Source organism: Tribolium castaneum, chromosome 9 (genome assembly GCF_031307605.1).
Source record: "Tribolium castaneum strain GA2 chromosome 9, icTriCast1.1, whole genome shotgun sequence".
In the NCBI taxonomy this organism is placed as follows: domain Eukaryota; kingdom Metazoa; phylum Arthropoda; class Insecta; order Coleoptera; family Tenebrionidae; genus Tribolium; species Tribolium castaneum.
In genome coordinates this window covers 1,209,345-1,221,916 of record NC_087402.1, presented here as the reverse complement: position 1 = coordinate 1,221,916, position 12,572 = coordinate 1,209,345, and positions in this window count along the sequence as shown.

Genomic DNA, 12,572 nt, shown 5'->3' with positions numbered 1-12,572 from the left:
TCTATAGGAAATTTAATTCGCTACAACTTTGTTCCTTACACTTTTTTTGTATCTTCAATCGTATTCCTAACGTTTTGAGAAATATGCGACGGTGCGCAAAAAATGATCGCACAGAACTAGCAACTTGCGCTCCACTTGATATTTTTGCAAACGCAGCGAATACTGCTAAAGATACAAAAAAAGTGTAAGGAACAAAGTTGTGGAGAATTAAATTTTCTACAAAAAAGTCCGCGACACCATATTTCTATCTTAAATGGTTTGGGTATAAATTAACATTCCAGTGCTTGACCCCGTGCAAGATGAAGCAAATTCGAGGCTTGAGCGTCTTTTAACGACTTTAGGGCCTAAATTGTTGAATATAGGGATATGGTCTCGCGGACTTTTTTGTAGGAAATTTAATTCTCTACAACTTTCTTCCCAACATTTTTCTTGCATCTGTAACTGTATTTGCAGCGTTTTGAAAAATATGGGTCAGAGTGCACATTGGTCAGTTTGAAATTAAAAAAAAATAGTTTACGGTAAAATTTTTGCATATGTTTATTTGTCACTATTGAGAATTTAATGTTCTACCTGCCTGTATTTTTATACAAATCCAAAAAATATTCAAATTTGAGAACTTAGACGGATAGATTAAATTAGACGGTAATGGAACAACTGCGCTCTCTGGCGACAGTAACGGAACTATCGAGGATGGGAACGTTTTATCTGTACGTCGTTTCACATCCTAACCTTTACATATCCGTACATTTGGCTCTCCGTAAATTAGGTCGCATTCGAAGTCTAAATTTCCAAAATTTTTACTTTCTCATTTTGCCGCATTTTCTTCTTTTTCAAAATTTTTGTCACTTCTTGCCTTACTTTTTTCCTTCTTTTTCTTTCATAAGTGACCACCTCGTACCCGAAAATCATAATTCCGCCCACCCAGCCCACTAACAAAAAATAGAAAGGTCCTTCAAGTCTCTTAAGTGTGAGAATTTTGGTTGTGAGCTCGTTCCCTTGCCTGGGTTCGAGTTTGTCGACTTTTGATTTAATAAACTGGACGAAACCGGCCGATTTCAATTGGACTATCATTTTGCTGATTTGGGGTACAATTGGATATCCCTTGACGAAGTAAAACAATAAATAAAAAAATAGCAAGTGGTCGTCAACGTAGTGAACTTGAGTGGTGTAAAACTTTGCCATTCTGAACTTGATGCTGCGTTCCCCCCAACAACAAACGAGATTTCTTTGGAAAATTGTGCGGTTGAGACAAGCAGGGCCGAAGGCGCAACTTGAAATGACTTTAGTCGAGGTTATTTCAGGCCAGTTTTGTTCCTGGCTCAAAATATGCATGACATCGTCCGTTAGGCCCATTTCTAGGTTTGATTTGATGATGTCGTCGAACGAATTCACTTGGAACGTGTTGAACGTTCCAAAAAACACATTCGTGAGGTTACTGTTGAAAACTATGTTCAAAACCATGCAAAAATAGATCCAGAAAATGAAAATAATCCGCATTTCGAATCGTTTCGGCGTTTTCTTCAAATAACTCCCTATCAGGATTAAAACCGCCACTCTGAACCCACTTTTCCGGTAAATCCCCATCGGCTCGTCCGTAAACCGGGCCATTTTTTCAAAAACTCGGGCCATGGCTACCGTTAACACCACCAAAAGTCCCCAAAACGAAGGCTCGAAAATTTTAACAAGTCGCACCCAATGCACCATTGGCCTTGCCTTGGGCACCACCCAGACCAGTTTATCTTCCATGTGGTTGGTGGAAAATTCAAAATCCCGAAACTGTGTCGAGCCAACGCTTCGGAACGACCCCATGGCCATGTCCACCTCCCGCTCTTGCAAAAACCGAAACGAGGCCGAATACGAACCGTTGATTTTGGCCAAACCGAACTTGAAACTCTTATCGAAAATTCTACGAACTTTAAATTTCAAAAATTCCTGAACTAGGTCAAAAATTTGGGTTTCCAGGCCCTGGTCCAGGTCCGAACAGTCAACGTAGGGGAGGAGACACTTGGTCAGGACTTGGACCGTAGTGTTGCGCCAAAATTTTGGCAGTTTGTCCGGAAAAGAAGGCACGTTATCACATTGACCCAAAAGCACCGGTTTTGTGTCCGGTTGTGCGATATTTTCGTACTTGTAGGGGTAATAAGTGAACACTTGACCAGTCCGTGTGACTATTGCTACGTTAACAATGTAGAATTTTGCCAAAATTGTTAGAGTTTTTGGTTTTATTTCGTGCCAATGAGTTAGGAGCCAAAACTTCGCTCTGGGGTTAAATGACTCGATTGTGGACCATTTTTCCAACATTTGCTCCAAAACAGTGGCGTTTGGTGCAAGGATTAGGTAAGTTTCGGGTTTCCAAGCGTCGAAATTTTGCAAATTTTTGGGGACACCCCGTAGCACCACCACAGGTTGTTTGAAAATTGCGTCCAGACATTTGGACGTTTCGTCTCGATTTAGCAGCAAAGAGCTCAACAACAAGATTTTGGAAACTTGCATTTTTGACTCAAAACTGTGGGTAAATACGCCACAAAATGTATTTTTGATAATTTCCCTTGGGGATTTATGGGATAATCAAACTGTCGTTTTTAAGTCGTTACGTCATTACTATTTTATCACTGTGTTATCTGAAAGTGGGCCATTTTTTTCATTAATTGTGTTTGATAGTATTGTAGATCGGAATCTGGCGATTTTATAAATATTTGATCACGTAATTGCGCAAAATTGTGGATATTATCGAGGAAATCATACTAGGAGTGAGTGTGAAATCGCTGATTGATCTAAATTCTGAAAAATTATTACTTTATGGAGTTTCAATGAATTTCAGAAATTCTTTGTTAATGTCGCCATCGCGGTTTCTTCCACTTCCAGCAGTCGTGCAGTTTTATTCCGACATTTTTTGCACAGTTGTTGTTTTAAGCGAATTTGAATAAATACCGAATCTCGAAATTTTCCAATTCACGAATTTTAAGTAGGGAAAAAAACTCTTATTTGTATTGGAATGAAAAATGGCAATTAACGGGGCACAGTGTCAAATGTGATTTAACGGTCCTCTCGTCGATTTTTTCCTCCGAAAAGTCCCCCACACACGGAAGAAAGGCCGTTCCGTCTTTCCCACGCTCGACAATACATTCAAACTTCTTAAGAAACTGCACATTGCGTCGTCTTCTTCTTCAGCAGCAGCCGCCCGTGTCTTCTTTCATCGGAACCAGTTTCGTTTCATCGGCGATTTATTGTTATGTAATGTGTGTTGGTTCCCAACATCATTGTAATCCGTCGACTTTATTTCCAAACCCGAAAATAATCCGACAGCAGCAGCATCTAAAAATCGTCGGAATGTCCTCAACTTCCGGCAACTTATCGACTATTTCGGGACGGAATTGTTTGTTTGTGGTTGCGGCTGGAACCCGCTCCAGAAATGATCTAATTTTACTATTGCGTCACTTAACAAAAGAATAATGCCAGCGTCCCTGATGACCGAGGGATTGGGAAAAAGGGGGACAGAGCCCTTTTCAATGTTTTTTTAGGGTGGCTGGGGTGGATGCATGGCAAGTGTGGCTTGTCTTTGCAGGTTACACACATCTGGCCGATCTAAGGGGGCCGGGGAAGTAAGGATAGATTATCAAGGGCGCCCTCATATGCACATAAAATATGCTCCAAGGACACCACCTGCAACGAACTGATTTTTTGAAAAAAAAAAGTAACTAAGCAAAGAATTTAGTCACTTTATAGGTTGCTTAAGTTTTCTTAAGATTTTTCGAGGACCAAGCGGATTTTTCTCAGATTTAGCAAGTGGGCTTTTTGGGTGGGATTTATTGTATTTTTCTCATTTAAAGGCGACAACGTGTGATTTTGGAGACTTGCCCCTGTTCCAGTAACTCGTTCGGACGGAAAAGTAGGAGATAAAGCCGTAGTTTTAACTTTTAACCTGTATTTTGTTCGAGGAAGCGTCGAGCCGGATGTGTGGAGAAGCCGTTTGTTTGCGGCGCAAATATCGCGTTTATTGATAGAGAACGGCTTTGGGAAAAATGAAGAGCGAGGCCTTAGATAAGCCCGGAACAATAATACAGAATGATTAATTTATTAGATTAGGTGGTAATCCCGTTTATCGTCGCGGGAAATGTTTGAAAGACCGCAAGTCATCAAAATTTCAGGTATTATATTACATAATGGCTGAAAAGGTCGCGTAAATCAGAAATATTTTGGTGGCGAACAATGCGAGAAAAATGCCAAAAAGTCTGAAAAGTGTCCAACCTTCCGTCCATCCCCGATCAGGTATAGAATTCGGAGCGGCGGGGTTCTTTTGTAATGGTCGTTTTGTCACCCCATGGGTCGCCCCCTGTTATTTTTCGGGGTGTGTTAGCGCTCCCCTCACTCATTAACCGAGCGAGATTTAAATCCTAACCTGTGACTCGTCCACACCTGTTGTCTTAGCAGCCACAGGTGCGCTATGAAGTCGCCTTGGCATTCCGAATCGGAAAAAGTCTTTGTGGAAAAGCGCATCAGCAGATGAAGTGTAATAATTCGAGTGCATCAGAGACAATGAATTTTTCCAGCTCGGCCTAAATCACTTAGCGTGATGAGACGGCCTGAAAGCCTGCGTTAAATTAAAAGTCTGCAGCCACATGTGGCCTGGTATTATGTTACGGCGCGTTAGCGGGAGGGATTTTTGCACGTAATTAGACAAATACCTCGAGAGCCAACAAGAAAATTCGAGCGTCATCTGATATAATATGAAACCGGTACGACCCGGATATGTTTGTTTGATTTTGTTCCTGTTTCCATTGTTCTAAATCGAGACGCTGTTTCCACGCGAAAAACTCTAGTGTGTGCGTAAGCAAACGATGCTTGAATAAACAGAGCCGGTGCACGAAGAACATGTGTGAAACTGGAGACTTCCTGACACCAGCTGCTTCGACGGCGAAGGCTGGCTTTCTGATAGGTTTCCGACACCTCCGGGACACGATACAAAAAAAACTGATTTATAAGCACCAACAGACAGGTTCGTGGTTGTGGTCGCTGGATGGAGAAGGAAACCATAAAACAAGAACCAGTCCACAATTATCTGATACCGGGGACGAGAAAATCACAATAACAAAGCTGGACACGCATTTCGACAAAAACACGGCTTCTGATGACTAGGGAAAATTACAGCGAATAAGGCGCTTTGACGATGTGTTTATTTAAGACAAGACACGAGTCAATATGTATTTTACTGGAATAAACAACTTGGCGGATTTTTTATGTCCAAAATGACGAAACGTACAAAATAAAACAATCTTTTCCTGAAGTTTTTGTTTTTACTTTATTTTATTCACTGGCATTGGAAGTTTGAATTTCCAAAATTTGGACTTTCTGTTTTTACTATTTTTTTTCTTTTCCTTTTATAATTGACCACCTCGTACCCGAAAACTACAATTCCGCCCACCCAGCCCACTGGCAAAAAATAAAAATAAAAAAGTGAATTTTGGCAAAAATGAAATTCTAAAACTGAAATTAATGTCTATTTGAAATTGAAATCTGGGATTGAGATTTTTTTAAGCAAATAATGCTTAATGCTCTGGAATGATGTATTTCCCATCGCAGTTGTAATATGGTCCTAGACTGAAATTAAAGCAGGAAATTGTAAAATACAAAATAAAAACCGCATAGTTTGAAAAATCGAGATTATTATTGGAACTGCAAAAGTTCTGTTAGTAATAACAGCTTGTCAGGGAATATTATCCCATTTCCCTTCAGCTAAAAAATGCAGTGGAACTGCTATTGCAACCGGAAATTCACAAGTCTTATCAGATTTGCACATGAAACTGTATCACTTAAACAATAATCTTGCCAAGATTCTTAACGAATCGTTGACAGACTGCCAACAACCGGAAAAATATTCGCCAGTCATGAAACAATTTCGGGAAAAATAAGTTTGAGACGCAGACAAATATTCGTTTATTTGTTGATTCATCATTTTGTTTACACATTTAAATTTCCTGGAAGCGCTAAATCAAATCAGAAAAATGGTATTTTTCGGCCAACCAACAACGTCAATAAACCGGTTGGTTGTTCCTCAGCCCACGTCAGGAAGAACATCGAAATCGTGTTTTTGCAAAACAATTAGAACCACTCGACCACATTTATGATCAATTCTCAAAGTTCTTACGTCACCGCTTATCTAACACCTCCTACTAATACCGCATTACGACTGTATTTTTTCCCCGCCTGAAATCCTGTTATTTGTATTTCTTGTTGGCCGTCTATTATACGTTCTATTTACCGACCAATTAACAGGAGACACCTTGAAAACGGCGCTTTTTTCCGCTTTTAAACCCCGATTCCACGCTCCGTCTCAACTTCCTTCCTTCCGGCACCGGAAATGGAACGGCGGCCATTTCTTTCCGGTTCCTGCAGCGATCGATAACTCGCCCAAATTCTTACAAGACCTTCCGATTAATTATTAACAACATGGTGCTTATTGAACCCGGAAGTGTGCGATATGTGGTGGGTATTTCCCCGGTGAAGTTGAGTTGACTCCACTTGTTGAATTGCATGCAACTCCTCCACGGTGGCCCGGTAGGCGTTTATTCAATCGGAGAAATCCTTACGTAAGGACCCGTGCAATATCGGTCGCAAAGCGATCACGTAACGCTCGAATCATATCCGTGTCGAGAATTAGACACACAAAGGGATTGGGAAAGTTGAAGGGGTATTTTGACGCTTAATGAGCCAGCTTGATGGCACGGGGGGCTTGCGATCAATGCACAGCTTGTTTTACAGCCCCACATAAATAATGAGCCCCATACACTCAAAGAAAACGCCAAACTGACCATGTACAGGGTTATTCAATAATAGATACCGTTTGTACAAAAACAAAAATTTAGGATAAATTTTTTATTAACTCCATTACAAAAACAAACAAATAAGTGGACAAAGTTTTGTCAAAAACTTAAAATTACCCATCTATTACACAAAAAAACCTATAAGAAAGTTTATTTTCAGTAGATTTTTTTATTCCTGGACTACTTTTTACACAAATTTACACTTTATTCACTATTCTGAATTCTAAAAAAAACAATACACTAAAAGACTAAAAAGCTAAAAAAAATTAAAAGTGACTGAAACAGTGATAAATTGAAAAACTATAGAACTTCAAATTAAGAGCATTAAGAAATTGGAAAACTGAAATTATAAGAAAAACTGAAAAATTTAAGAAATGAATATGAAAAATGGGAAATTAAGAAACTAAAAAACTGAAATACTGAGAAAAAACTTCAAAATCTGGAAACCTGGAAACGTAATAAAAATAAAAAATTTGTTAAAAGTTGAATAACTTGAAAAAGTTAAATGGAACACTCAATTTTTAAAACATCACTAAATTGTCTAAATAAAAACACACAAGTTTATAACTTAAAAAATACAAACATTTTGACCTTTTTTGGTAAATTTTGAATTTTGTGAGGAATTCTTGCGAAACAATTAAGGTTTTGCTAAAAAAATGGCAAAATGTTTGATTCTTGCAATTATTTCGTGTTCAAACTCAATCTTTATCGAAAATAAATCGATCCACAATTTATCCACGATTTTTGAACCCAAGTGTAACAGAAAACTTGACATTTTCTTAGAAAACAGCGAAATTCTAGTTGGTTTGGCCGACATTTACAAAATAATCATTCACCAGTTTTTTCTTCAGTTGTAATCGTCTTGTGATTGGCCCGCTTTACAGTTGGGAGTGCAATCTCCCACCCATAGCCAATGACAAACGCTTCAATCGTCTTGCAATTTTTTGTGCACTTGATAAACAAGTAGGAGGTGATTTTAATATTTTTATTGGTCAATTAGTCATTCGTAGGACAAATGAGACAACAGCCAAACCTGTTATAGGGCTGGTCTTTCTCACAGAACGGGATTTGGCCTTAGATGCGAATAAAATGGTCGGTTCGGCTTAGTTTTAAATTTTTTTTTTGATGAAAACACTTTTTTTAATTTATTAAGTAATTAAAATCTACACTGTCCGTTTGGACAAATTTAAAATTACAATTATTATAACAATTAAAATATATGATTTTTTAAGATCAAAATTAATAATCAAAAACTGCCAAAGAAACTTTGACGCTGAAAAACTAGAAAATATTGGGACTAAAATTCTGAAGAACTAAGCAGCTGAAAAGCTGAGAAACTAATAAAACTATAGAATTGGAAAAAAAAAGAAATAGTGATAATTAAAAATCCATAAAACTTCAAAGCAAAAACATTAATAAGATAAATAGTAAAACCACGAGAAACTGAAAAATTGAGGAAACGGATAAAATGAAATAATATGGGAAAATTATTAAACTAAAAAGCTGAAAAAGTGAAAGCCTGAAAAACAAAAAATATTTAGATGTAAAATAAAATAACTATGAAATTTGATGAAATGATTTTAAACTAAATACCAATAAAAAAATTAAAAAAAAATTAGATTCGTTAAGCACAACTGTAGGAATTTGGAATTTGGGAAAAATAAAAAAGGTGTCAAATGTTTTTATTTTTCAAAAAAGAAATTCGTTTGAATAAACTGAACAATTTTTTTTAAATAAAAAATATATTTATTTTTTTATTTTTTTGCGGTTTGTCGATTTTCTGTGTGCACTTTTGCAAGGCATTGGCTAGTAGTTTGCACAGTCCGGTGAAAAAGTCGTTGCATAAGCCGCTCTCTCCCACAACACCGAAATCTAATTACCCTTCGTTTGGAGTCCTTCCCGAGCGGAAGTCACTTTACACCGAGTGAACTCGAGCAGATCGGAAGCACTTCCTGAAGCCATCAGATTGAGACGGATGTCTAATATTGTCGTGATTTCACGTTTTTTTTTCCCGTCCTCAATTAATCGCCTCAATAAGAAGAAACCATGGGATATCCGCTCCTCGCCAGTCATTTTTCAAAATTGGAATTCAAACAGCCAATTACCGTATCCGCTTGAAATTATTTTAATTACGAGCCGCTATCGAAAAAACCTCGAGGATACCCAACCGGTCTGACGACGGCCATCACCATCACTGCTTTCCCGGGACTTGTTCATAATCATTTTCGGGATAACCCATCGGTGATTTTCCCAATAAAGGCACGCGCTGGCTTTCTGTGGAATTGCTCCGCTCACCTGGGTGATGAGAACAGCTATGACCCGGAGTATGTGGCCTTGAAGATCAACGACTTCCGGAAAGTAGCCGCGCCTCTCGCAGCGCGATTTACGACGGCCAATCGACGATCAAACGTGTTTGTGGCTGCGAACAGGAGAACCTTGACATTTTCAGAGGACGACGTCAAAAATGACACTTTTTTTCAGCAGCGGACGCAAGAGGCGGTTCTGGAAATTCAGGCGGAGGATAAGCGACGAACCCGCACAGTGGCGTACTCAAAAAATTATCTTCATAATATTTTCTTAAAAACTCGCTTGCACACGTGCAAAATTCTCTTTATTGCCTGGGTTTTTAAATTTACAGGATGAGTCTGCTCAAAGTACTTTTCAGTAACATAAAGTATTTTTCTCTATGTATCTGAATTTTTTCAAATTTTTCTACCTGTTTTTACAATTAAGAAAAGTATTTCGCTGCAAACGCAGAATAAATTCTGTGTAATTATTTCTATAAATTTATGAATGAATTAATAGTAAAAATATACTTTTGGCAAACTTATCTTGTACAATTCGCTAGCTTTTTTTCATTTTTAATATATGTATTTCTAGTATTCCAATAATATAAAAAATATATGTTTTAACAATTTTTTTTAATCTCTGATGTCAATAAACCGGTTATTGTTAAAAAACTACGAAAATAAAAACGTAAATCGTTCAATGATTCCAGTTTTTAAACAACAATTTGAATATTTTACAAGGTCGATTTTTTGAAAACAACGAACTTTACATTATTTTGAGTTCGGCCTTTTTACGTTTTTATCGAAATAATTGTATTCAAAGCTACTGCACATTATCAATTTATGAATAATGTACGAACTGCAAAAATAATACTTTTTAGCAAAAGTTCTCTCCACTGGCCAAAGATTGTAGAAATTTGGTTTAGTTAAAAAAAGAATTTTCAAAACGGTTCATCGATCGACTAGAAGCTCCAGTAAATGAAATTTAAAAAAGAGTAACAATTTTTTTAATAAGCAGTTTTTATTTCAGAATATATTAATAACTGCAGTTTATTTAAATTAATTTCAGAACAAATAAGGTTTCTGGCTACTAAGAATATCTTAGAAAAAAACAAATAATTTGAAAATACCGAAACAAGTCATTTTTTATTTAGTACAGGGAAATACTTTTTAGTACACCAAGTACTTCAATATTTTAGAAATTTGTAGCAACTACTCTTTTATAACACCTTCAAAATTTTAAATTGCATTATAAATAAAAAAATATTAGACTATGCTGTAATTTTTTTTCAATAAATGCAATCAATTGACTTAGACTATAAATGTGTCTATTTCCCAAGTTTTAAAATCAGTGTGACCAATGAGAGGAAAAAAAAATATCTCACAGATGATATCAAAGAGATAAAATCTAGTTGGCAGTTTTGAAATCAGCGTCCAACAACAAATTCTGAGGCAACAGAAAAGTAAATGACTAATAAACCTTTGTACATTTTTCTAAATAAATGCGCTAATCTGAGTTACTTATATCTCGAAAACTTCTTAACAACAGCAAAAATTCTGAGGAAACAAATATATACTGTAAGCTCATATTTTTAGACAAAACACAAGAGTTTGATTTTAATTTTTAAAAACCATAATTATGTCCAAGTCAGTCATATTTTTTTAAAAGGTAGATAAAATCCAACAGTAAAAATAATTTCAAATTTTGACGAATGTAACTGTGTTCAAATACTGCTGTGCCTTCTTTTGTACCCTCCCTAGACAAGTCCTTACCTCTCGCAACATCTCTAAAAAAGAAAAATGGTACTTATTGAGGTTAAAATTTCTCCGGTTTGCACCTATTGTTAGTAACTAAAAGAAGTTTTGAACGACCTTTTGGTGTACTTAACAATACACGCAGTTGAGGGATTTGCCTTTTATTTATATAAATTTAAGCGATACAATAAAAAAAAATTAGTTCTTTATTTATATAAATTTCAGCGGTACAATAAAAAAATTTAGTTCAGTGTTGACTGTTCAAAGAGATTTCTCTTTTTTCGTCAGTTGGTCCGTGAAGGGTCAGCTGCGACTTCCGCTTGCCCGGTTTTAGGTCACCATCTCCGTTAGGTGTACATTTCGCGAAGACATCTCCGAAGATGGTTACCGGTAACGGGCCCCCGTTCTGATCTGGGAGCTAGCAGGAAGCGATGTTCGGCGCTTGAGGCTCGATTCGCCGTTAACTGACATCCGAGACACTTCGTATCATCAAGTTCACCCGGAAATTCAAATCCGGCTTTTTTCCGGGTACAAATATTTGCGCAGATTCCGGCGCTTTTAATTAGCAGAGGCGTCGCTGCTGTTTGACCATTCGTTGCCGTAACAGTACTTTTCATTATATACTTAATGTGTTTCATATCTCACCGAACCGCCTTCAGGGGGTCATTGAATCCAGTAGGAAGTTGGCGCAGTAGGCGGCGAAGAACATTTAAGAAAACCACATCGTTATTCTAAGCGAGAAGAGGGAAGCTTTTTAAATGGCTCAAGCGATCACAAAAATACCGAAGAGAATTCGGTTCCGATGCTACACATCATAAACAGGTTTCTTTTCCGAACCACTCGGCCATGGACAGACATCGAACAATAACACATTAGATTTTGAATAAAGCCGGCAGACCGGCAATGAAAAAACCTAAGACCACTCGGAGGCCGATACGGTCAATTGATGACGAGACAAAGCCATTCCATACCTAGGACACCTAAGAGGTGATAATTGCACTTGTAAAGTGCTAAGATAATTTCCGTCAAACACGACACTTTATGCCTGTCAATCCACGGAATTATTACTTAAATTGCGCACACTTCCGGCTGAACACAGCGTTTCTCTGCAGCGCAACAAAAAATAAAATTTAATTCAATTAATGAAAGAATAAAGAATAAAGAATAAAGAATAAAGAATAAAGAATAAAGAATAAAGAATAAAGAATAAAGAATAAAGAATAAAGAATAAAGAATAAAGAATAAAGAATAAAGAATAAAGAATAAAGAATAAAGAATAAAGAATAAAGAATAAAGAATAAAGAATAAAGAATAAAGAATAAAGAATAAAGAATAAAGAATAAAGAATAAAGAATAAAGAATAAAGAATAAAGAATAAAGAATAAAGAATAAAGAATAAAGAATAAAGAATAAAGAATAAAGAATAAAGAATAAAGAATAAAGAATAAAGAATAAAGAATAAAGAATAAAGAATAAAGAATAAAGAATAAAGAATAAAGAATAAAGAATAAAGAATAAAGAATAAAGAATAAAGAATAAAGAATAAAGAATAAAGAATAAAGAATAAAGAATAAAGAATAAAGAATAAAGAATAAAGAATAAAAAATAAAAAATAAAGAATTTACTTCTAAAGTAGATAGTCTACTAAAGTGTTAGACACAATTAATTTAGTTTAATATCAGTTTTTCAAACATTTTATTTTAAAGCA